The sequence below is a fragment of the Microcebus murinus genome, chromosome X, assembly GCF_040939455.1.
Source record: "Microcebus murinus isolate Inina chromosome X, M.murinus_Inina_mat1.0, whole genome shotgun sequence".
Taxonomy (NCBI): Eukaryota; Metazoa; Chordata; class Mammalia; order Primates; family Cheirogaleidae; genus Microcebus; species Microcebus murinus.
This window is the reverse complement of record NC_134136.1, coordinates 41,015,012-41,037,726: the sequence shown is the minus strand read 5'-3', so window position 1 is coordinate 41,037,726 and position 22,715 is coordinate 41,015,012. Positions and strand designations below refer to the sequence as shown.

The 22,715-nt window shown below is 38.6% G+C and overlaps 1 pseudogene; it reads right to left on the bottom strand.

The window, feature by feature from the left end:
- Positions 1-9,109: 9,109 nt before the first annotated feature.
- On the bottom strand, positions 9,110-19,230 carry LOC105863770 (E3 ubiquitin-protein ligase SH3RF1 pseudogene; annotated as a pseudogene).
- Between the last annotated feature and the right edge of the window lie 3,485 nt (positions 19,231-22,715).

Sequence of the window (22,715 nt, the reverse complement as noted above, 5' to 3'; positions counted from 1 at the left end):
TGTAAGGCAAATTGGAGAATTAAAATTCATTTTCCGAAGACTCAGGAAGTCAGGTAAGGGATTTATTTACTTTTCTCCGATACTCTTTGGGCATAGGGAGGAGACATGAAACTGTGCTGACATTCACTTCTGAATACAAAATATAGTTATATTTCTCTTATACAATGTTCATCATACATTTCTCTAATTTATAATGGCTAAAAAGGAAGGAAGTAGTTAACTTGGAAAAGTTTACCTGTTTTTATCTGAATAATGAAACTAGCTATTTGTGACACTACGATAAGCAAATTTTAAGTTACAATAGCAATTTGATTTGAATACAAATAAGCCTAGTATTTGGTATTATAGAATACTGACTAGGCAAAGAGGCATTGGGGAAATCAACTTTTTCTTTTCCAACATGCTCATCAAATTATGTCTTAATTCTATTTGAGGTATAGTCAATATTTACGACTTTATAGAACAGCCTGGAGCATAATTTTCTCTGCAACATTTGGTTGCCTACTAAATATTCACCTCTCCCTCTTTTTTCTTGCAACAGTACAATTTATTTAATGTGTTCCCACATGACCCAAGGGCTTAGGAGCCTATTCTCAGCCCCAGGTATCAATCTTGACCAATCTAGGTCAATTATTGAGGTTCTATTTTCATTGCCAGTGATTGATTTAAAGGTAATCATAAACTGTAGACAATGAGACATGAGTGAAGATCTACTGGGAGCTTTGGAGAAAGATTTCTTCATTCTTCAGAAGAAGATACTGATAACATTGCCCCTCTTCTGCCTCTGGACATTGTCATATATACATGAAATATGTGGAACTGCTACAGCTATCTTGTGACTGACTGTAAGGGAAACCAACATTAAGATGAAGCTGATAATGAGTTCAGAAAAGTGGAGAAATGCAATGAGGCATGTTCCTAATTATTTAAACTTCATGCATTCCAGGCTTTTAAAGACTATCATTTATAAAAATTCACAATTACTCTGTCTCGTTCTTCTAAGTTCTCAAGGATAATTAATAATAAAGTCTTCATTTGTCCCATCTACATTTTACAAATAAACTAATGATTAAACATAGAGAATTGAATATGTGTGTTTATTTCTAGTCTTGTCTAAAATTCATAAAGAGAATAATATAATAATAATAGTAGTGATAAAAATAATGGCAGTTGACACTTATTGAACAGGTACTTTGTGCCAGACACTGCTCTAACTACTAACTTCTATGGTATAGGTGCTTTTATTATTTCTATTTTTTTAACAAGAAAATAAATATAAAAGGAAAGAAACAGAAACAGACACAAGTTAGATAAACGGCCTATGCTCTCTCAGCTGGTAATATAGCCCAGCAAGGATTCAAACCCAAAGAGTTCAGCTCTAGAACCTGTACACTTAAACACTATAAGGAATGATAAAGCATAAAACTGCAAGGACAAAGGAAACTCAAGAAGAGACAAACATTGATGAGAAATATCAAATGGATAGAGGAATGTTGACTGAACTAATTAAACCAATTTCTAAATGCCTACAAAAGATGCTAGTGAAAAGTAAATTAGTGACCCCATGGAAGTTAGAAAGTTTGAAACACCAAGTCTCTCAAAAGATGATGAAAGAGGATATATAGGGCAGAAAACATGGGAATTATTTAAAGACTATACAAGGAGAAGTTAGACTTTCAGGATTCCTTCTTCACCCTAGTAGGTGACCAGGTGTTTCTTCTTTGGAGAAATCAAGAAAGGCTCCAAACTCTAGAATATCAGTCAGTGGTAGATGGGAGAAAGAAACTTCTTTAAAAAAACAGTGAAATTTTTCATAGTGAAAATTGAGGTGCCCAACCTCTTTGTGGCTCCTCAAACACAAGCAACCAGGCAAGAAATGAGAGACTCATTTCTGAAGAATCAGTGCCTCCCCAGGGGGCAAACCTCACATACTAACCTATACAAACCAACAGTTTTCACCCACCTGCCCCTGCCACTCAGATATTCATGTCTCTGTACAATCACTCTACAGTGAAAATCACCAGTTAACTAACAGAATAACAAAGAGCTTTCAAATAGCTTTTTAGTTTTACCCTTAAATATAAATTAACAGTTCTTTCTTCACTCTCAAATGTGAGTGGAGAGCCAAGGATGACCAATATTTGATGAAAACTTTCAATGTGAAATACAGACCAAAATGAAGAAACAGAAAAAGGAAACAAACAGAAACGTACAATATGAGAAAACATAAGAAAGATTTAAAAACATTTTAATTAACTCCTTAGAAAAACAAAGGATATAGCATTCATCATGAAAAAAGAATAGGGTGCTATAAAAAGAGAAATCAAAGAACAAGAAAAATATCTTTTTCCAGCTTTATTGAGGTATAATTGACAAATAAAAATATCATATCTACAGCATATAATGTGATGTTTTGATATATGTATACATCGTGAAATGATTACTACAATGAAGCAAATTAACTTATTCATCACCTCACAACGTTATCTTTTTTGTGTGTGGTGAGAATATTTCAGATCTACTTTCTTAGCAGATTTTTAAGTATGCAATATGATATTATTAACTATTGTCACCATGCTGTTCAAGAAAAATATCTTGGTAATTAAATAATATCAAAACTTTAAAAAATTTCATTGAAAGAGGTTAAAGGCAAAGTTGAGGACATATACAGAAGACAGACCATCAAAGCAATAAAGTCATTATTATAACAATAGTAACATATTCTATTAATATATATATATATATATATATATATATTTTTTTTTTTTTTTTTTTGAGAAAGAGTCTCATTCTCTTGCCCGGGCTAGAGTGCTATGGCATCAGCCTAGCTCACAGCAACCTCAACTCCTGGGCTCAAGCAATTCTCCTGCCTCAGCCTCCCAGGTAGCTGGGACTACAGGCACGCGCCACTATGCTTAGATAATTTTTTCTATTTTTAGTTGTTTGGCTCATTTCTTTCTATTTATACTAGAGACGGGGTCTTACTCTTGCTCAGGCTGATCTCGAGCTCCTGTCTTCAAATGATCCTCCCACCTTGGCCTCACAGAGTGCTAGGATTACAGGTGTGAGCCACCGCGCCCGGCCGATACATACTTCTTATAATGTATCAGGCACTGTGCTGAGAACTTTGCATGTATTAATTCATTTTCTCTTCACAACAAACCATAAGATAGACACTATTTAATTCCCATATGTGGAAACTGAGTCAGTTCTCTGAGTCAGAGAGAGGACAAGTGACCTTTACAAGGTCAAAATCTGGTAAATGGTAGAGTTTGCATTACAACCCAGAAAATCTATCTCCAGAGGAAATGTTCATATAACCACTACACTGCCTCCTTAAAGAAAAAATAAATAAAGGGAAAATGATATAAAAATTATAGAATCAATACAAGTCTTTCAAATTCTAGAAAGAAAAAAAAAACAAAATAGGAAGGGAAAAACGATATCAAACAAATATTCCAAAAGTATTTCCCATAACTGAAGGGCATGGTTGGTGATTAAAAGAGCTTACGTTTCTTCCTCAAAACTAAAATAATGAAAAGAGGCCCATATCAGGACACAGTCTCACTGAATTTCAGCATACTGTGAATTAAGATAGGATCTAAGCTTGGGCATAGTGGCTCACGCCTATAATCCTGGCACTCTGGGAAACCAAGGCGGGTAGATCGTTTGAGCTCAGGAGTTCAAGACCAGTTTGAGCAAGAAAGAGAGAGACCCCATTCTACCAAAAATAGAAAAAAATTAGCCGGGCATGGTGGTGAACACCTGTAGTCCCAGCTAATCGGAAGGGTGAGGCAGGAGGATCATTTGAGCCCAGGAGTTTGAGGTTGCTGTGAACTAGGCTGACGCCATGGCACTCTAGCCTGGGGCAAGAGAGTGAGACTCTGTCTCAAAAAAAATAAATAAATAAAAAAAATAAAAGATGGGATCTTACAAACTTCTAGCAGAAAGTCACATACAAAGGAGTAGAAGTCAGAATTGCAATTGGCTCATTCAACTATCACAATGGGAAGTAAGAGATTTTGGAGGAATGCTATCATAAGTGGGAAGTGATTTTCCGTTTGTAATTCTATATTCAGAAAATCTATCAATCACATATTAATGTAGAATGAAGAGCGTTTCAAGCATGCAAAGTCTCAAAAAGTTTACCTCCTCTGTACCCTGTCTCAGGGTACCCTGTACCCTGTCTCACCAAGGACATGCTTCAACAAAACAAAGGAATACTATAAGAAAGAGGAAAAAATATGATATATAGTATTGAGAAGGATATTCCAGTTCTTTTCAAGAACTAAAAGATAAGAGCCTATATATTGAAAAAACTCACTTTTCAAATAGTATAGGCACATATTGATATAACATGAAATTATGATGTAACTTTTTTTGGAGGTATAGGGAAGAAAACGGGAAAATTATTTTAAAGATTGTGTGAGGGTACATTAGACTTCCAGGGTCCCTAATACAACCCTGACATTTATTGAAGACTTTGATGCTCAGCCTATAATGTTTTTTATATCTCAAATTTTGCTACAATTATGAGTGATTTTAACATTCATTTGGGATGAATTTCAAAAAAAAATTCAAATAAATTTTAGCAACATAGTTCATTGTCCACTCTTCAATACCAGTGACCTTCACCTATATTTTGCTTCAGATACCCACATCCATGACCATTTGCAGGACTTTATCTTCACTCAAAATGACTCCACCTTGAAAATTTTAACTTTATTATCCTACTTTCTAACCACAATTATTCTTCCAGCAATCCCATTCTCCTAGCACTTACCTTTGACTTTATGCAATTTGTTGACCACCTCATTCTCATCCTGGTACAAACTAGATCATGTTGTCAACTGCATTAAATTAATTAATGAATTAGTATGTCATCAGCTCCCTCAATTCTCTTGTCTTTTTATGCTTCTTCCCCACAAAATGACCAATTCTGAACAAATCTTAACATTTGCCACACTTAAACATGTGTAACTAAAGAATACTGGAGAAAACAATTAAACTGTACACTGTTTCTAAGCCAATTTACTTGTCCCTGATCAAAACCAATGACTGCCAAATCTCCAATTTCAACAGTCAATTCTGAACTGTCATTTTACTTGAACTGTTAGCAGCATTTGTCTCTGTTTATCACTCCTTCCTTCTCAAAATACTTTGCTCAAAATCCATTCCTAGGACCCCTCCTTCTTTGTTGGCTATACATTCTCATTCTTATTTGATGATATTTCTTCTTCTTCTAGGCCTTTAAAGGATAAAAACTAAGGCTCAGTTTTCTGTATTCTTCTCTTTTCTATCGAAAATCACTGCTCAAATAGACTCATGCAATTCTGCAACTATAAATATCACCTGCAGTTTGACAACCTTCAAATTTATATTTCTAACCTGGCCTTTCTAAATGGCAGGATACATATATCTTGACCCCAAATCAAGACACATATATTCAATTACCAACTCAATATTTCTATTTCAAACTGAACTTGATTCCCACTTTTGCCCCTCTGCTCTTACCGCATACTGCCTGGTCTCAATACATGGCACTTCCATTTTCCCAATTGCTCAGATCAAAATTTCTGGTAGTCATCTTTGACTGCCCTCTTTTTCTCATATATTATGTCCAATCATTCAGCATATTGTGGCAACTCTTGCATCAAATACATTGAAAATCCAATTACTTCTCATTGCTTCTACTGTTACCGCCCTGGTACAAGCCACTATCATCTCTTGCATTAATTACTTTAACTACTTCAGATATGATTTTCCTGATTGCAGCCTTTCCTTTATGGTCTATTTTCTGCAAAGCAGAAATGATCCTTAAAAAAAAAAATGTAAGTCAGATCATACCACTCTTCTGCTCAAATCTTACCAATGACTTTGTGTCTCATTCAGAGTAATTTTCAAAGTATTATACAATTTGACAACTCTTTAATTCTTTGCTTTCACTCTGCTTCAAACATACTGATTCCTTTCTGCTTTTCAAACATGACAAGCACTTCCCCCTCTTAGGAATCTTGCTCTAATCTGTACCTAGAATGATTTCCTCTCCCTAAACCACCACTTCTACATATTAGTATGGACTCTTCTTTCATCTCATTCAAAACTTTGCTAAAATGTCACTTGGTTAGAAAAGTCTTCCAAGTTTGCTCCTTATAAAATAGCATCCCATCCCTCTCTATCCTTTTGTCTTGATTTTTCTTTATAGAACTATTTGTTGCCTGAAAAATATTTTTAAATATTTTCCCCACCCTTCACCAATAATGTAATTCCCAAGAGGCCAAAGGCTTCATCTGTTTTGTTCATTGCTTTATTCCCAGATTTCATAACAGTGCCTGTTAGCAATTTTCTGAATATTTACCATTATCAAAACCCTCTACCAACACCAATCCTTCATTTTACAAAAGTTCTTTTTCTCTTATATGCATTTTATCACTCCTTTGTGACTGCTCATACCATTGCAATATGACATATATCCCAACAATTCTACATTATAGTCATCAATTGATCAACCAACCTAAATTGTCATGGTTTGAGTCATTATTTTATTTGACTTCTCTGCAGAATTTAACCCTGTTAACACTTTCCTCCATGTTGAAAAGGTACTCTTGGTATCCATAGCATCACAATCTTATATTTCTCTTTATGCCTATCATGATTGTTCCTTTTCAATCTCTTTAGTATCTTTTATTATGTTCATCAATTAAATGTTAACTTCCTCCAGGGTTTTGTTATAGAATCAGTCTGATTTTCTCCTTTATTCTAGGGAGTTTACATAAACAGTTTCCAGTATTCCCATGGTTTTAACAATCATCCACATTCAGCTATTACTTTGGGAGTATTTCCTCCACCATTGCCTTAATTGTTGTTCAGTGATTCACACAGAGATAAAAACAGTAGTGTGTCTGCTATGATGTTGGTTTACATGTTCAAGTCTATTTTTTTAAGGTTGAACATCAAATTTTAATCTCAAAACCTTTTATCCAGTCCTCAAATTATTAATATGGAAAGGAAAGATAAACCACAATTTTATCATTACCGTATCACTATGTAACAAGCCCTTGTTACAAAATCTCCATCTACTGTCTCCAAAAAAACCAATAGAAAACCCATACATTGTATTACCTAATGATCTATTAACAGATGAAATTTTAACCAACTTTATACCAGGAAACTATCAACAGAGGTACTTCAATCACATAGCTCAAAATAATGGAGAAAAGACAGATAAAAAAATTATCTTAACCTGTAGTAATCTTTTTACCTTTTAAAATTTTTATAAAATACACTAATTTCCCAAAATAAAGAATATTATGACACATTGGTGTCAACTGACACAGATGAAAGCTGCTGCCAGCTTTTTTTTCTAACTAAAGTTCATTTCAACAGAATTTTATATATAACATGAATATCCAAGTATTTTTAAGAAATTTCAACACACAGGAACATAATGTACAGTGTTTTATTTTTTAAAAAAATGGTTAACTTAGGAATGATTTTATTTTCAACCACATAATATATCTTTTTAAGACCATGAAGCCTCTTGTCATCGCAAGAGGACTTTTTAGTCCACATTTCTGTTTTCCAGTTTTAATTCTTAAAAGTAAAAAAAAAAAAGGTTTATTTATTGACCATGAGAAAACCGTGGTAACGGCCTTATTCACCACCAGCTGTCTTCCCTCAGTCTGTACCCAGACCCACAGCTGTGTGGCACTGCGCTGACACTGGTGGGGGAAGCCAGTGACATCAAAGACTGGATATAAAAAGACGGGCTCAGCTGGATCCTGCCACAATTGTAAGGTGCGTGCACGCTCACTCCCGCCATGCCTTTCAGAGCTTCGACACGACAGCCACGGGAGTGGTCACCCAAATAAGCCCATCCCTGCCACCTGTCTGCTGGGAGGGCATAAAAGAGCATTTTCACCCATGACTCGGGTCACGGCTAACAGACACCTTAGCCAGAGAGGGGTTGTGTGCACTCCAGAGACCTCAGGCAGCAGTGGCTTCAGAGCAGAGAAGAGAATAGTGTTTACTGTACACCTCCTGCCTCGGTCAATTCTGAGCGCAAACCAACCTCCCCAGGAAATTGCAGTGAAATACACACACCATGCACAGTTTATGTCACCGCGGGACCCAGTTGCACATGAGACATGGGGGATGTCACAACGGATGAGTGGAGACTTTCACAGTGTTTCTTACAGCCTTGGACTTTGACACAGAGCACCACTGACCACCACTACCTCACAGACATCTGACTGTGTCCCGGCATGCAGATAGCTTGGGGTATAATGGGGAATGACATTTCACAGTCACTCTCGGACAGTGAGCACAACTTCCATTTTCTCTACTTTCAACATCAAATGAATGGAGCTGCTTCTGCTATAAAACTAAAAATATTTCTGATACATTTTCTTCAAGGGTTATGCTTTATTCTTCCCTAATCACTTCACTGGTTTCATTCTCGGAAAACTAAAACCCCAGAAAATGAAATTGAGGACTAGGTCTTAAGGGTGATTCCTGACCAAACTAGAAAGACGGGGAGTCACTAACTTCTCTGGTCTTGAGTTTCTGTCTCCCTACCCCCGGCCCTTAAGGATAGTGACTCAGCTGAACGTTCATTTGGTTTACCAAAGAAGGAAACCAAATTAGAGTACTGGCGTTTCTGTCTTAAAGAAGCAGAACATAACCCCAGATTATAAACGGTGAGGGGCAGGGGATGGGGGTGGGGAAGATGCATTCTACGTCAAAACGAATCTCTGGCTCTCAACAGGAGATAATCCAGCTTCTCCTTAGCTATCATTTCATAAATTAATAATTTCTTAAAATCATAATCTGAAGAATTTATCTATCATAACTTCAAGTTTAAAAAAGCAAATAAATTAGTTAAGCCTTGTAAACAATTGTCTATTTTAGTTATATATCTTTAAAATAAAAGTTTCTCTGTACAGTGTATCAGACAGTACAAGGCATACCGCACACGCCAGATTCCAGAGCGCCAAACCCACAGACGCCCCCTCGCTCCGCAAGTCCACAGATGTGCTCTTGCCGTTAACTCGCTTTGTGATGTTTTGTTGTGTGTCGGGACTGCTAAGCCTTCTCAGCGCTAGTTTTGTCAGACCTTTTCCACAAAGCTTCCTGGGGAAAGGCGGGACTTCCTGTTACGCTGCAACATGCCTTTGAACCAGCCATCCTCTCGCTTTTTATGAACAAACCCAGTATCTCTTTCTTTGAGTTCGAGTTCCGCCTCGCTCTGGGGAGGATACGAAACCACCACCCTGTGCTCTTCGCAAACACCGGCCTGGCCTCGCTCACGATGGGGCTGAGGGAAGAGCAGGCCTGCCTTGGCGAGGGAGCGATGGGGACAGCCGTGTCCAGCGAGCTTGCCCTCTGGTGGAACGCGTCCTGGTCCTGCGCCAGGGCTGCTCCCACCACCACCGCCTCGACCCGGCCGTCTCAGTCCGTGGGGCAGGAGCCGGCCCTGATGTGGTCACAGCCTAGCGGCAGCTCTGGACCCACCGCTCCCTGCAGGGGCAGCTTACCACCCCCCAGCTCCATCTCCAGGGTGGGCGACGCTGGGGTTGACACTCGGGGCTTGCGCATAGTAGAGGCGCCAGAGAGCAACTTCACCAAACCCTTTTCTTTTTTGCTGTCCTTGTGCGGTCTGGACACCGAACTGCTCCCGCAAGCCAAGGAAGCTCTGTCAGAAGACGTGGGAAGTCCAGGCGGATGGTCACCATCCGGCCACCGGGCTCGTTCTCCAGGGAGCCGGTAGCGATGCTAGAGGAGGTCAGAGACGCAGTCACCATGCAGGCCAGGGGGACGCTGGTTCGATTCTCCTTGGCAGCCTGAGGGGCAGAACCTGCCGCGGGGGCTGGGGGCTGTGGGGAGGCCAGCGAGTGCTGGGGCAACCCCATGGCCGCAGGGCTGAGACAGGCGGCGTTCTGCACCTGGATGGGCGTCACTGCGACTGTGGGGTGTTCCTAGTTGTGTGCGGCCACTGTCCTCACAGCGCTGCGGGTCTGGCTGACGGTCATCTGCCCCGTCATGTGCAACAAGACCAAGGCTGGAGAATTTCTCTGGATGTGAGCGGCCATGGCGGTGGGAACCACGCTGGGACTCCCGGCCACACCGTTTCCCTGGAGCTTCTGGGCAGGCCCCCCTGCCACGGAGGGACTGACCATGGTCGCCCCCCGACCCGTCTGGCCAGCAGTAGTCATAGGGACTTTAGCTTGTGACGCATTTGTCACCGCCCTTGTGACCGGTGCCACGTAATTGCCAGGGAAAACCCCTATCTTGCTGGTGTGTGTTGATGTTCCTTTGAACCAGCCATCTTGACAGCGTTCAAACACTAAGAACATCTCCCCTTTTCTCAACTCTAGTTCATCCTCTTTTCTGGGAGTTTATGGATATATCGCAACAAACACGCTGGGGCAAGTCTGAGGCTGCAAATGTGCAATCTGGTTATCTGATCCTGTCTGGGGCCGCAGTCCAATTCCAGCAGCAGCAGCGCCTGGCAGGGTGGAGGTGAGGACAGTGGCGGCCCAGAGAGGTGGTGGGGGAAGAGGAGGATTCAGAGTGCCAAGGGCAGCCTGGTAGGGAATGTCTGATGGGAAAGTAAACATGGGCCGGTGGTCACGGGGTGCTCGGGGGCGGGGTCACAATTAACCCGGTAGTACTTATATGAACCTGAGAAGGGGCGCTGTAGGACAGGCCGGATAGCTAGCTGATGCCAGCGGCAGCTGTGGGGTTGCTGGAGCTGACGAGGACAGGGGGGCTGATCTCCATTGAGTGGCGGTTCTGGGACGCCTGAGAAGACTTGTTGATCACGGTAAGCGAAGTGAAGGAATGCCGCTTTTTGGTGTTCTTCTTGGTGTCGGTCGGAATGCTCCGGAGCAGTGCCGCTCTGGGCTGCGGCCGAGGGATACACTGTTATGTCAAAACATAAATCCCCTTATTTTCAGGATAGAGACAAAGAGTTACAGCAAATTGTCAAGATATGTATAGTGCCACAAAATTCCTTGGAAATTAAGACTAAGTAAGGTACTGATGTACTTTTTCCTCTATTACCTTGTATGGCAACAATATTTCTAATGGTCACCTTCCATCTTTGAAAGTATCTGCCAACTGTTCTCCTATACCATAAAGATGAGGTTTAAAATTCTTCTTTCCTTCCCTGCCAGACCCTCTGCAATTGAATTCAGGCTTAACCCAAGGGAAGAGCAGACTCTTTCTCAGAGTTATCTGCAAATGCAGGCTTATGTAGAATAATCCCAACAGCAATAAAATGGAAATACCATTGCAGAATACGGCAAGGATTGTGACTAGGTATTGGGTAATTTATTTATTTTTATTTTTTTACTTTTTTCCAGCATATTGTGGGGGTACAAATGTTAAGGTTACGTATATTGCCCTTGCCTCCTCTCCCCCCTCAAGTCAGAGCTTCAAGCGTGTCCATCCCCCAGTTGGTGCTCATCGCACTCATTATGTATGTATATACCCATGCCCTCCCTCCCCACCTACCCAACACTCGATAAATGTTATTCCTATATGTCCACTTAGGTGTTGATCAGTTAATACCAATTTGCTGGTGAGTACATGTGGTGATTATTTTTCCATTCTTGGTATACTTCACTTAATAGAATGGGTTCCAGCTCTAGCCAGGAAAATATAAGAGGTGCTATATCACCGTTGTTTCTTATAGCTGAATAGTACTCCATGGTATACATATACCACATTTTATTAATTCACTCGTGTATTGATGGGCACTTTGGTTGTTTCCACATCTCTACAATTGTGAATTGTGCTGCTATAAACATTTGAGTGCAGGTGTCTTTTTTATAGAGTGACTTTTGTTCTTTTGGGTAGATGCCCAGTAATGGGATTACTGGATCAAATGGTAGATTCACTTGTATTGCTTTAAGGTATCTCAATATTGCTTTCCATAGAGGTTCTGCTCAGCCAAAGAAACTGTCAAGAGAGCAAACTGACAACCAACAGAATGGGAGAAAATTTTCACAAGCTACACATCTGATAAAGGGCTGATAACTAGGATCTATTTAGAACTCAGGAAAATCAGCAAGGAAAAAACAAACAATCCTATCAAAAAGTGGGCAAAGGACATAAACAGAAACTTTCCAAAAGAAGACGAAAAAATGGCCAAAAAACATATGAAAAAATGCTCAACATCTCTAATCATCAGGGAAATGCAAATAAAAATCACAATGAGATATCACTCATCTCCAGTGAGAATGGCCCTTATTAACAAGTCCCCAAACAATAAATGTTGGTGTGGATGTGGAGAGATAGGAACACTCCTACATGCTGGTTGTATTGGGTAATTTATAAGCCCTACCTCTGGTCTTCCTACTACAATGCCAGGTGCATAGTAGTAACTCAATAAGTACATATTGAATCAATGACTCTTTGGTATGATATTGGGAATAGCAAGAGCCTTTTCCCTATCTACCTTGTCAAAAAATATTTCCCTCTCTTATTTATCATAGGCTGAGATATGCCATGTTTCTCTATGGATGAGGAAACTCCCTTTAATGAAGACTTTCTCAAGACATTTTAGGTAAAACTCTAACAGTCTCAAGATGATTCCTTGAACACAAATGATTATGTCATGTAATTTTATGATACCTGTTATAATCCAGATCCTTGAAATCATGAGAAGAAATTAATCCATTGAATTCATTTGGCCTTGCCAAATCTTATTGACTTTTATCTCTAGCCACGTAAAACCAAACCAATTTATCAGCTCTCATTTTTAATATGTTAATATCTGGTGAGATTGCCACAGTTCTTATATCCATGTAATTTCTGTTCATGTTAAAATATATAAATCATAGACATAGTGTGTCTGTGTCTGCTATTGCAGCGATAAATAATGCAATGCAATTTAGTAATGGCTATAATTTTTCCATGCAGAAAACTAAATAACTTTTGAGGTGCCACAGTTTAGAGGGACAGATTACTAAGTAGGACAGTTTGCTGACAACACTGAGAAAAAAAAGTTATGGCAGCTTGCTGAGCACTGGCCTAGAATGAAACTCAATTTTTAACAGAGCTAAGATAATATTACTAATTTTTCAGTAGGAAGTTGTAGCTTATATTTCACAGAATTTCAAGGAGAATTTTGTAAAAGGAGAAACTCTTTTTTTAACACAATGAATTAGACTCACTTGTTGAAGCTGTAGGAACCAGGGAAAACAATACTACTCTAACCACTGTAATACCACTCAAGGTATGACTTAACATAGACACTCCTAAATTCTTCCTTATGTCTTATTGAATAGGATGCCTTAACCTACTTAAAACATTGGTCTTCATTTTCTAATTGTTTCCAAGCTTGCTGATGGAATACATGTGCATGTAGCAGTGGTATCACCTTTTATTTTCCCAACAACAAATGGTAGAAAAGTGAATCTTTACAATGGAAATCTGGCTGGGATTCCACCAGAACTATAAGGTACAAGAATGTTGTCACTGTGATTTTCACTTCACTTCCAAGCATTACTCACAGAATTTTATTATTTGTTTGGTACTGCTATCTTGTGGTATGGTATGGAGGTGAAGGGGTGGTAGTTGGACGGTGTATAGTGCTGTGGTTTGTGGTGGCTCTTTTCATCTTCCTTAGTATATTTATAGCACAGTGATTCTGATACTTGGTTTATGCAGAAATCTTCATTTCTAATTAACCTGCCCTTAGAAACAATGAGTTAGAATATTAGTTAAGAGCACGAACTTTGAAGCCACATAGATTTGCATTCAAAATCTAAGTACCCCTCTTATCAGCCTGTGACTGTAAACAAGTTACCTAATTGCTGCAAACCTCAGAAGGATAACACTTATCTTACAGTTTTATTTGAGGAATAAATGAGTTAATATATATGCTATGGTCTGAATGTTTGTGTTCCTCCAAAATTTGTATGTTGAAATCCTCACCCCCATAGGGATGGTATTAGGAAGTGGGGGATTTGGAAGGTGATTAGGTCATAAGGTTGGAGCCCTCATGAATGAGAGGGATTAGTGTCCTTATAAGACTCCAGAGACCTGGCTAGCCCCTTCCACCATGCAAGGACAGTGAGAAGGTGCCATCTATGGACCAGAAGACAGACCTCCATCAAACACCAAAGAGCTAGTTTCTTGATTTTGGACCTCTCACCCTCCAAGACTGTGAGAAATAAATGTTTGTTATTTATAAGCCACCCACTTTATGATATTTTTTCATAGCAGCCTGGATGGATTAAGACAATATGTAAATCTATATAGTCCAATACATAACACATTGTGAGCAATCTAGAGATGGTAACTATTTATATGTTTAACCAACAAAACCCGGAAAGTCCAGAAAACAATAAAATGTTTAAATCTTTTGGCATCCATGGCCCTTGATTATAGTAGTGCTTCCTCTCCCTCTCTTCACCTCCCCTACCACACACACACAACCACTCAGTGACTGCAGACATGATTTTTCACCACGAATGAAGCTCTATCAATGTGATTTAGAACTTCATTACTTCACCTCAGTGTCTTACACCATAAGATTTGGTAGAAGCCAAACATTATTCCTTTCAAAGAAAAAGATTCATTTTTATTATTTCAGAGATGTCGCATATCACTGAAGTAAGCCATAAAAGAAATCGATCCTGGTAAATGCAATTTCAGTTGAGACTCTGGACCTAGAAAACTGCAGCAAGGTCTCCAAATGGGTCTGGCTCTCAGGGAACCATTATTATATATAGCAAAGGCTGGTCTTTCCCTTTATTTTGAAAAGATAACCAGGCTGGAATTATTGAACAGTTGATATCTTTTGCCTAACACCAGGAGCAGTAGTCCTAGGATGTCAACTCGCTGCATGGTTTGCAGGTATTAAAGTCACCAAAAAAGACACAACTCACACAGGCACTGCATGGAATAACGCTGTCCTCACATAGAGAAGAGACAAAGCAATATCAGCTTCAATAGGGAATATTGATCCCCCCATGGCCAGCAAGTCTTACCTCACAAATAATGCAGGGAGATGATTTATATGCACCCCTCTTGTGCTGCAGGTGAAGGACCCCATTGCCTCCCCACTGGGAACAGATATAGCAGTGAGGATGGTCAGATGCCATATGATGCACACATTTAATTAGAACAAAGAAGTACACATCAAGTCTGAAATAGGGAAAGATATTCCCAAACAAAGAGATGAGCCTAACACAAACTGTGAGGGTTCTTTATCTCCTTGCAAAGAAATTTTCCAGGCCCAAGAAATGTCCTTATGTTACTGTACAAGGATTAAAAGACTGTACATATGACTGCATTTCATAAACTGAAAACTTCAAACCTTTGATTATCTAGAAAGTTTTAAAACTGTATTATTAGAGTTAACTAAAGATTGAGGTATCATGATTTTTTGTAGTTGAAAATTTCTTTGTCTTCCTGATCCTGAACTCTTTTGCTCTTGTCTCAGAAAAAAAAATAAAATAAAAAAGAAATATTTCTTTCTTGAAAAAGCTAACCTCTTCTATGCTCATGATCCCAACCTGATATCATTTTCTCTGATAACTTGCAGTAGTTATTCATTTTCTTTCCTGCATCTTCGATGTTTAACTCTCCACATGAACATTGTCCTCTGCCTACAAGTACTTTCAAGTCACTCAAGTATTTCTCACCCTAACAAAAACTAATTTCCATTAACCACTTTGGTGTAGCGCTCACCGGCTGCGAAACCTTGCCCACAGCCGGCACTCACAGTCCGCATGGTAGTTTGTGCTGTGCATTGACGACGAATCCATTTTGCTCTTGTGTGATGAGGAAAGCTTTAAAGCACTGAAAGCTTGTTTTACTTTACAGGCAGCTTTACTTGTAATGTAAATCAGAATAGGTAGCATATACATATATGTTTTCATTGCGTTATTTTTAAATGTTCACAATTTTATTTTGATAAATGAACAATTAGAACAGTCATATCATGCCTGTCAGCTAAAGTCGATGCTCGGCTGTGTGCATTCATCTGTGGCTATCAACTATAGTTGACACTGGTACCAAAGTGGTTAACTGTACCTCCCTTTATTTCTCTTCTTTCAGATCTCCTTTCCAAAGAAATGTCTTCTCACTGGCTACCCATCAGAACCATCCACTAATATCTCAACATCACTACAATGAAATAACTTTCTCAAAGATCATTAATGACCATTATTAATAGCCTTCTATAGGTTCTCCTTGTATCTTTCTCCTCTTTAGGCACTATGGCATTCTTCTGATTTTCCATCTACTTGGATTTTCTTTCCTTAATCTCTTTAAGTGGATCTTTTTGCCCACCTTCTATTCCTTAAATTCAAGCATCTTTCAAAATCCTGTTACTGCTTGGCTCTCTGTCCTGCTTTGTCCATACTTTCTTTCTGATGACATCATCCACTTCTATAAATTCAATATCACCATAGAATTGGTGATTCCAAAATCAGTATCTCCAGCCCCAATCTCACTCCTAATTCCTGAACTTAATTTCTAAGAGATTGCTTTGTTATTTCACATGATTTTTCCACTGGCTAAAAAACTACAGCATGTCCAATCCAGTATATGTTTTTCTCCACTCTTTCACGTGCTCCTCAACTGTGTTTCCTAGCTCAGATAATTGGCAATAGCATCAATCTAGTTATTCAAGCAAAATAGCCTCAGAATCAATTTCAACCCTTCCACTGGCCATCAAGTCTTATTGGCTCTACCTCTAAAATAACTATGGTATATATCTCATAGTCCTTACTTCAGAGAAAGAGTTGTGTTAATAGAGGTGTAGAGTTGCCATCTACAATACTCTTCTAGATAGAAACTCATTTATGTTTAATTTTTCTCTTTTGCATTGCATATTTACTCACTAGATCCTACTATAATAATTCTATATCTGAAATGTTTTCAACTCTATCACTTTCTTTTCATTCCCATATCATTATCTCTCTTCTGGACTTACAATATTCTCCTCACACTGCCTCCAAGCCATCTTGTACTCTGTCACCAGAGATATCTTTGGAGACTCACACATAATAGGAAAATAGGGAGAGATATGACACCAATGCATTTTAATTTATGATATTACTTGTTTTAATTTTTTCCACTTTTTGAACCAGTGGCTGTCATAACTTCAGGGGTAGAGCAGATAGAGCATTGAATAATGGGGTCACTGATTAGTTTAAATTAAGTCTTCTTTGTATGTTTGAAGTCCACAGTGAGAAATCCAATGAGAAGCCAGTTTTTGTTGAAAAAGAGTTGTATGTGTGTGTTTCTGTGTATGAGTTTGTGTTTCTGAATTCCAAATGCTTCTCTTTGAATATTAACAGCAAGACATAGAATTATGAATTTCATATTTTAACACAAGTCATAAAATAGAACACAGAATAACTTTCTTGGGAGTGGAAGGAAAATAAAAATTAGAATAAGAGGCAGATAGTACAGTCATTCATAGGTTATGATACTAAGGTTAAAGAGTTGTCTTGATTTTCTGAGAAAACATATGGTACACTCATGCCCCAGTATCAACCACAAGAAGGAGAAGGCATGTGAGAAATCCCAAATAAGCTTTGGGGGAAGTTAAAATCAGAATGCTCTTAATCCTTGCTTTCATTTGGAGCACTGGAAGGAGACCACATTGCAATGTGTCCTGCATCAACATAGGACAGTCCAAGTAGAAAAGAAATAGAGGCATAATATAATAAGACAATAAAAGAATGCTGGAAGTTTCCCACAGCCAGCAACAGGGTATACAAGAAATCCAGAAGTCTCCATAATTCTTACGGAAGGGTTGCAAAAATCCTGAAAAGGCCGGAGGCTTGGGGTCTGGATGAGGTGGCTGCATAGCACACAGACTTCATGAATGGTGGCTTTGGCAAGTAATGCTTCAGCAGAAATAATCAAAGGCTTACTAGTAATCAGGCAAGATAAGGAGCATTTTGGCAGAAGCTAAAAAGGACCCAGAGGACAGCATGTGGAATTAAGGCTTTGCCCATGCTATAAGGACACATATACTTTCCTGTGCGTCTACATACCATCCTGGGAAGAAAGAGAGGAAAGACTATTCTTTGAAAGGGCAAATATATCCTGGCAAGAAGGTTTTACCTTGAATTGGCTGGATATTTGGCTAAAATAATTTGCTTTATAAATTAGAAGAGATTGAGTTACATTTAACTGACAAATCCATGTTAGTGGATATAGGGGCTTGAAAGCAAGATATGCTCAGTAATAGAAATTAAGGCAATTTCAGTTTTTTTGAAAATCTAGGTGATTCTGGGTATATTTTTATGCTATTCTGTGGGCATTCCAGACTTGCTGTGATCTGACTGTTGAGCTTCAGAAAATATTACCCCAAAAGGAAGGTTTCAGAAGTAGACTCAGAAGCATAGATTCTCTCCTGCCCCCTGTCTGTGGCCCCTTATTCTCCCTGAGACTAGCCATAGAAACTAGAAGCCCTCTTCCCCAAGGCAGATCATAGAAACCACAACCCTTTTTTCCCCAAAGCCAGCCATAAAACCTAAAAATATTACTCTAACTTTCTCCCACTTTTCTGCATAAAACTGGTCATAAAGAAATTTTCTGACCTCCCTTGTTTGATTGTTGGTCATAAGACCCCCATTCCAGAGAGGGTCCTCCTCCATACCCAGAAGGAAGAATGCTGCACAGAGAGGTCAAAAAGAATCTAAATAGACAGGCCTTGCTGTGTTTTCCCACTCAATCTATTAGTATTAAATCATACCCTTTTTGTCTGATATTTTACTTAGCTGTCCATACTTTGTTCAACCTAAGCATAAAAATGGACAATTTCCCGTGTGTCTTTGGGTCTTCATTCTGAAGACTCTCGTGTCACATAAAACTATGATCAAATAAATCTGTCTGTGTTTTCTCCTATTAATCTGCCTTTTGTCAGTTGGTTTTCAGTGAACCTTCAGAGGGCAAAGGGTAATTTTTCTCTTCTCCCCTACATGGCCCCAACATTTCAATCTACCTTTAAGATATTATTTTCCTTTGTACATTATTATGCTCTGGACAAATCAAAGCATTCACCATGAAATTTCATTCCTCCGATGACTTTACTCATGTTGCTCTCTCAATCTCAAATGCTCTTTCTGCTTCCTCCACCTATGATAATATAACTCACTCTTTAAAGCCCAACTTACTTATCACCTCTTCCACAAAGCCTTCCCAACTGTCCCACCCCTGGCCCCCATTGGAAATAATTGCTCCTCCTTCTATCATCCCAACATTTTGTATCTCTCTAATTCAGAGAATTCCACAAGCATATGTTGAACTCACTGGAACTCTTTCTCTGACTTAGCATTCTTATTGATATTTTATTTAAGACTGAAGGTTATAAAGGTATCAGTCATCACTATGCAAAGCTGTAGCCACTGAAAATATGGGGAATCTTTCTGACTCACCATTGAAGGTATATCACTAAATGAAAGTTACTTTAATAGATATCCGATATGTTAAAGTTACTTATTCCTGTAAGTCAGAGATCATTTTTAGAGTTCCCCAAGTCATTCGTCTTGAGAAAATATTTTAGAGACTGTTATCAAACCCCCTAGATAATTTGATATAGTATTTACAGAGATGAAATAATATATTTATTCCACCCTATCACACCATAGGAAAGCTACATTTGAGGGCACGGGGGACCAGGGAATGCTCAATAGCTCTATATTCTACTTTGGCTTAGATTTAATTGCCAGGGCAGAGTCACCGTGCTTAGTTAATTTAAATAAGGCAACCCCCCAAAAAGCTGCATAATATTTCCTAGTTGCCACTAGAGGGCTCAGGGAGAGCATTGCTACTGGCTGTCATGGAAAGGTACTGGGAGACAGTTATAAACAGTATTCGGGGGGAGACTCTGGTGATGCTGACCAGCATCCTATAGATTCAATCAATGAATATGTTATAGGATATTGATGTCTGTATATGGAGGAAAGCAACCTCAGAAATGTCAAACATCATTCTATGAAGACGCGCAGTGAGCATGACATATCGGGAATTATCCTAGAGAAGGAAGATCCTGTGACATTGAGCACAGTCAATGGACAGAACATCTGCAGCTCCACATAGAGGAAAGATGCAGTAGGGGACATCAACCAGAAGATAAAGCTTTGGGCTAAGGAAAGTCTTTCTACCTGGAGGCCTGCAGATCTTCTGACCCCACCCAGAGTGAGTTACCCTATGAAGGAAAGGTATCAGTTGTCCACCTTGTTTTTCTACCTTGGGGAAAATGACATATATATATAAAATGATATTGATCAGCTTTCTGTAACTGAATTCCTTAAGTTTTATAGCTCTGGAAAATTAACCTCTTTCTTCCCTCAGTTTTGGAACCAATACTATTCCTGGTCAGCATAAATAGAAAGTGTTTTAGACCATTAGTTCAAGAATTCAAGATCAAGTGAATCTAGCTACTGATACCACCCTAATTTTCTACACTGGTTCTGTTGCCTTATTCCCAAATTCCTATCTTTTCCTCCAATTCCCAGGTCCTCATTTTCATTTTTTGCCAATTACCCTAAGAACAATGTCTTTTCCTGCTTGGACCCAGGAAACCTTAAAACCTTGTTCTCTGCCACCTTTTTCTGAACCTCTCCAACACTGGCTTTACCTCTTCTCTATTGACTGATGTTTGTAATTCTAGGATTGTGATCATAATTGCCTGCAACTCCCTAATAATCTTCTAAGTGTCCTAGATCTTCCCTCCTCTTCTCTCTGTACTGCTCTCTTACCTAATAAATCCCTAGTTATTGTTAATTATTGCTAATTATTCAGAAGAGCTCCATTAGGTAGAAAGAATACTGATTATTTACTCTGTGGACCTGTAGCCTTATTTAGCAAGATGGCCCAATTGTCTAAATTGGGTGGAGTAGCCAGTCAAGCTAAGGAGAAAAATTCTGAATTACAAACTGTACTAGGCTCTGGACCCAGAGAGTGGCCTAAGTAGAGAGTTAATTGGGCTTTCTGCCTTTTTTTCTTAAAACCAAGAATCTCTGGGACATGCCAGAGCAGAGTTACACAAGGATTAGCAAAATACACCTATTATATCAGCATAGCCATGTGATATTGAACAATTCTAGCTCTAAAATAAATCCATAAAATTGTCATTTTTGTGTATCTGTGGTTAGTACAGTAGTTTTCTATCAATTATATCTGTTTTTCTATATCTGTGTCTAACATCACAAAGTCAAAGTCATCCTGAAAACACAAACTGAATTAATCTTCTTTGCTCCTTGACATATTTTCTTATTTAAGTAAGTGTTGGGCCAGAGACAGAAACTCTGATCTTTCTTAGAGAATCAATCAGGAAACAGAGTGCTTCTAAATTTCTACAACAACATATAAAAGGAGCTATCATCTCTGTGGAATCACACTTTAAAGCTTATAAAATACAAAACAATTGCTCATCTCCTCTCCAAATCTCACCACCTTACCACCACCAAAATCTCAATAGGTGACCACAAATGTAAATTATGTCAGTTACTAACTCTCTTAGAGACTAATCTCCATCTGTAAAACTTGCTAAATGAATTTGTGAAATTAACTGAATCCAAACAACTACTCTAGAGAAATAACAATATGTGCACAGATTTCTAGAATGTAAATCTTCATTTAGTAAACATTTATCAAGTGTTTATAATCTTCCAGATACTTTTCTAGCCCTATGGATATATAAACAAAGGATGCATTGCCTGCCTTCAAGGAGCTCGCTATTTAGTGGAGGAACAGCCAAATAAACAGTTAAAATACAATGTAATTAGCTTTAAATCAAACCATCCACTATGGAGGAATTCCTCTATTTCAATCTTGGGAGTGGGGTGGCAGTATTGTATAATTATTAGAACGCTTTAGTCAAATACATCTGGTTTCAAATCTCGGCTTTGCTACTTCCCTAACATTGCATCTTTAGCCAAATTATTCATCATTCTAGCTTCAGTTTCCTTATCTGTGAAATGGGGATAATTCCCAATTCACAAATGCATGTATGGCTCCTAACACTAGAGAAAATATACTAAGTGCTCAGTTAATGTTAACTATTATTACCATATTGTTAAATTGGAAAAGGTTTTCCAGAGGAGGTGATACTTAAACTGAGTGAAGCAGGATTTCTCAACCTTGTTACTATTGACATATTAGGCCAGATAATTCCTTGCCATGGCGAGCTGTTCTGTGCTTTATTGAATGTTTAGCAGCATCCCTACTGGCTTCTACCCCAGTAGATGCCAGTATCAACACTCCCTGCAAGATACAACAATGAAAAATGGCTCCAGACATTGCCAAACATGTCCTGATGAGCAAAATCATTCCTGGTTAATAACCACTGATGTAGAAAGTGTCATTACCAAAATATTCTTTCAGAAAAGAAACACTGGTACTATTTTTAAAAGTGGGTTTAAGGGAAGCCAAAATTAGAAAAAGAAAGGTCTATTTCTATAAAACATCTTTGATTCCTTTCTTTTTCTCACCTCCTGTATCAGTAAGACCTGTCAGCTCTAACTGTAAATGATATCTGAAATCTAACCACTTCTGACCATTCCAATAGCTATCATCCTAATCATCTTTTATATGAACTTCTGCATTAACTTCCTACTTGATCTCCCCATGTCTATACTTGCTCATCTGTAGTTTATTTTCTACACAGAAATGAAAATGTAAATTAGATCACAGCCCTTTTGTTCATTTATATTTCCATTAAATCTAGACTAGAA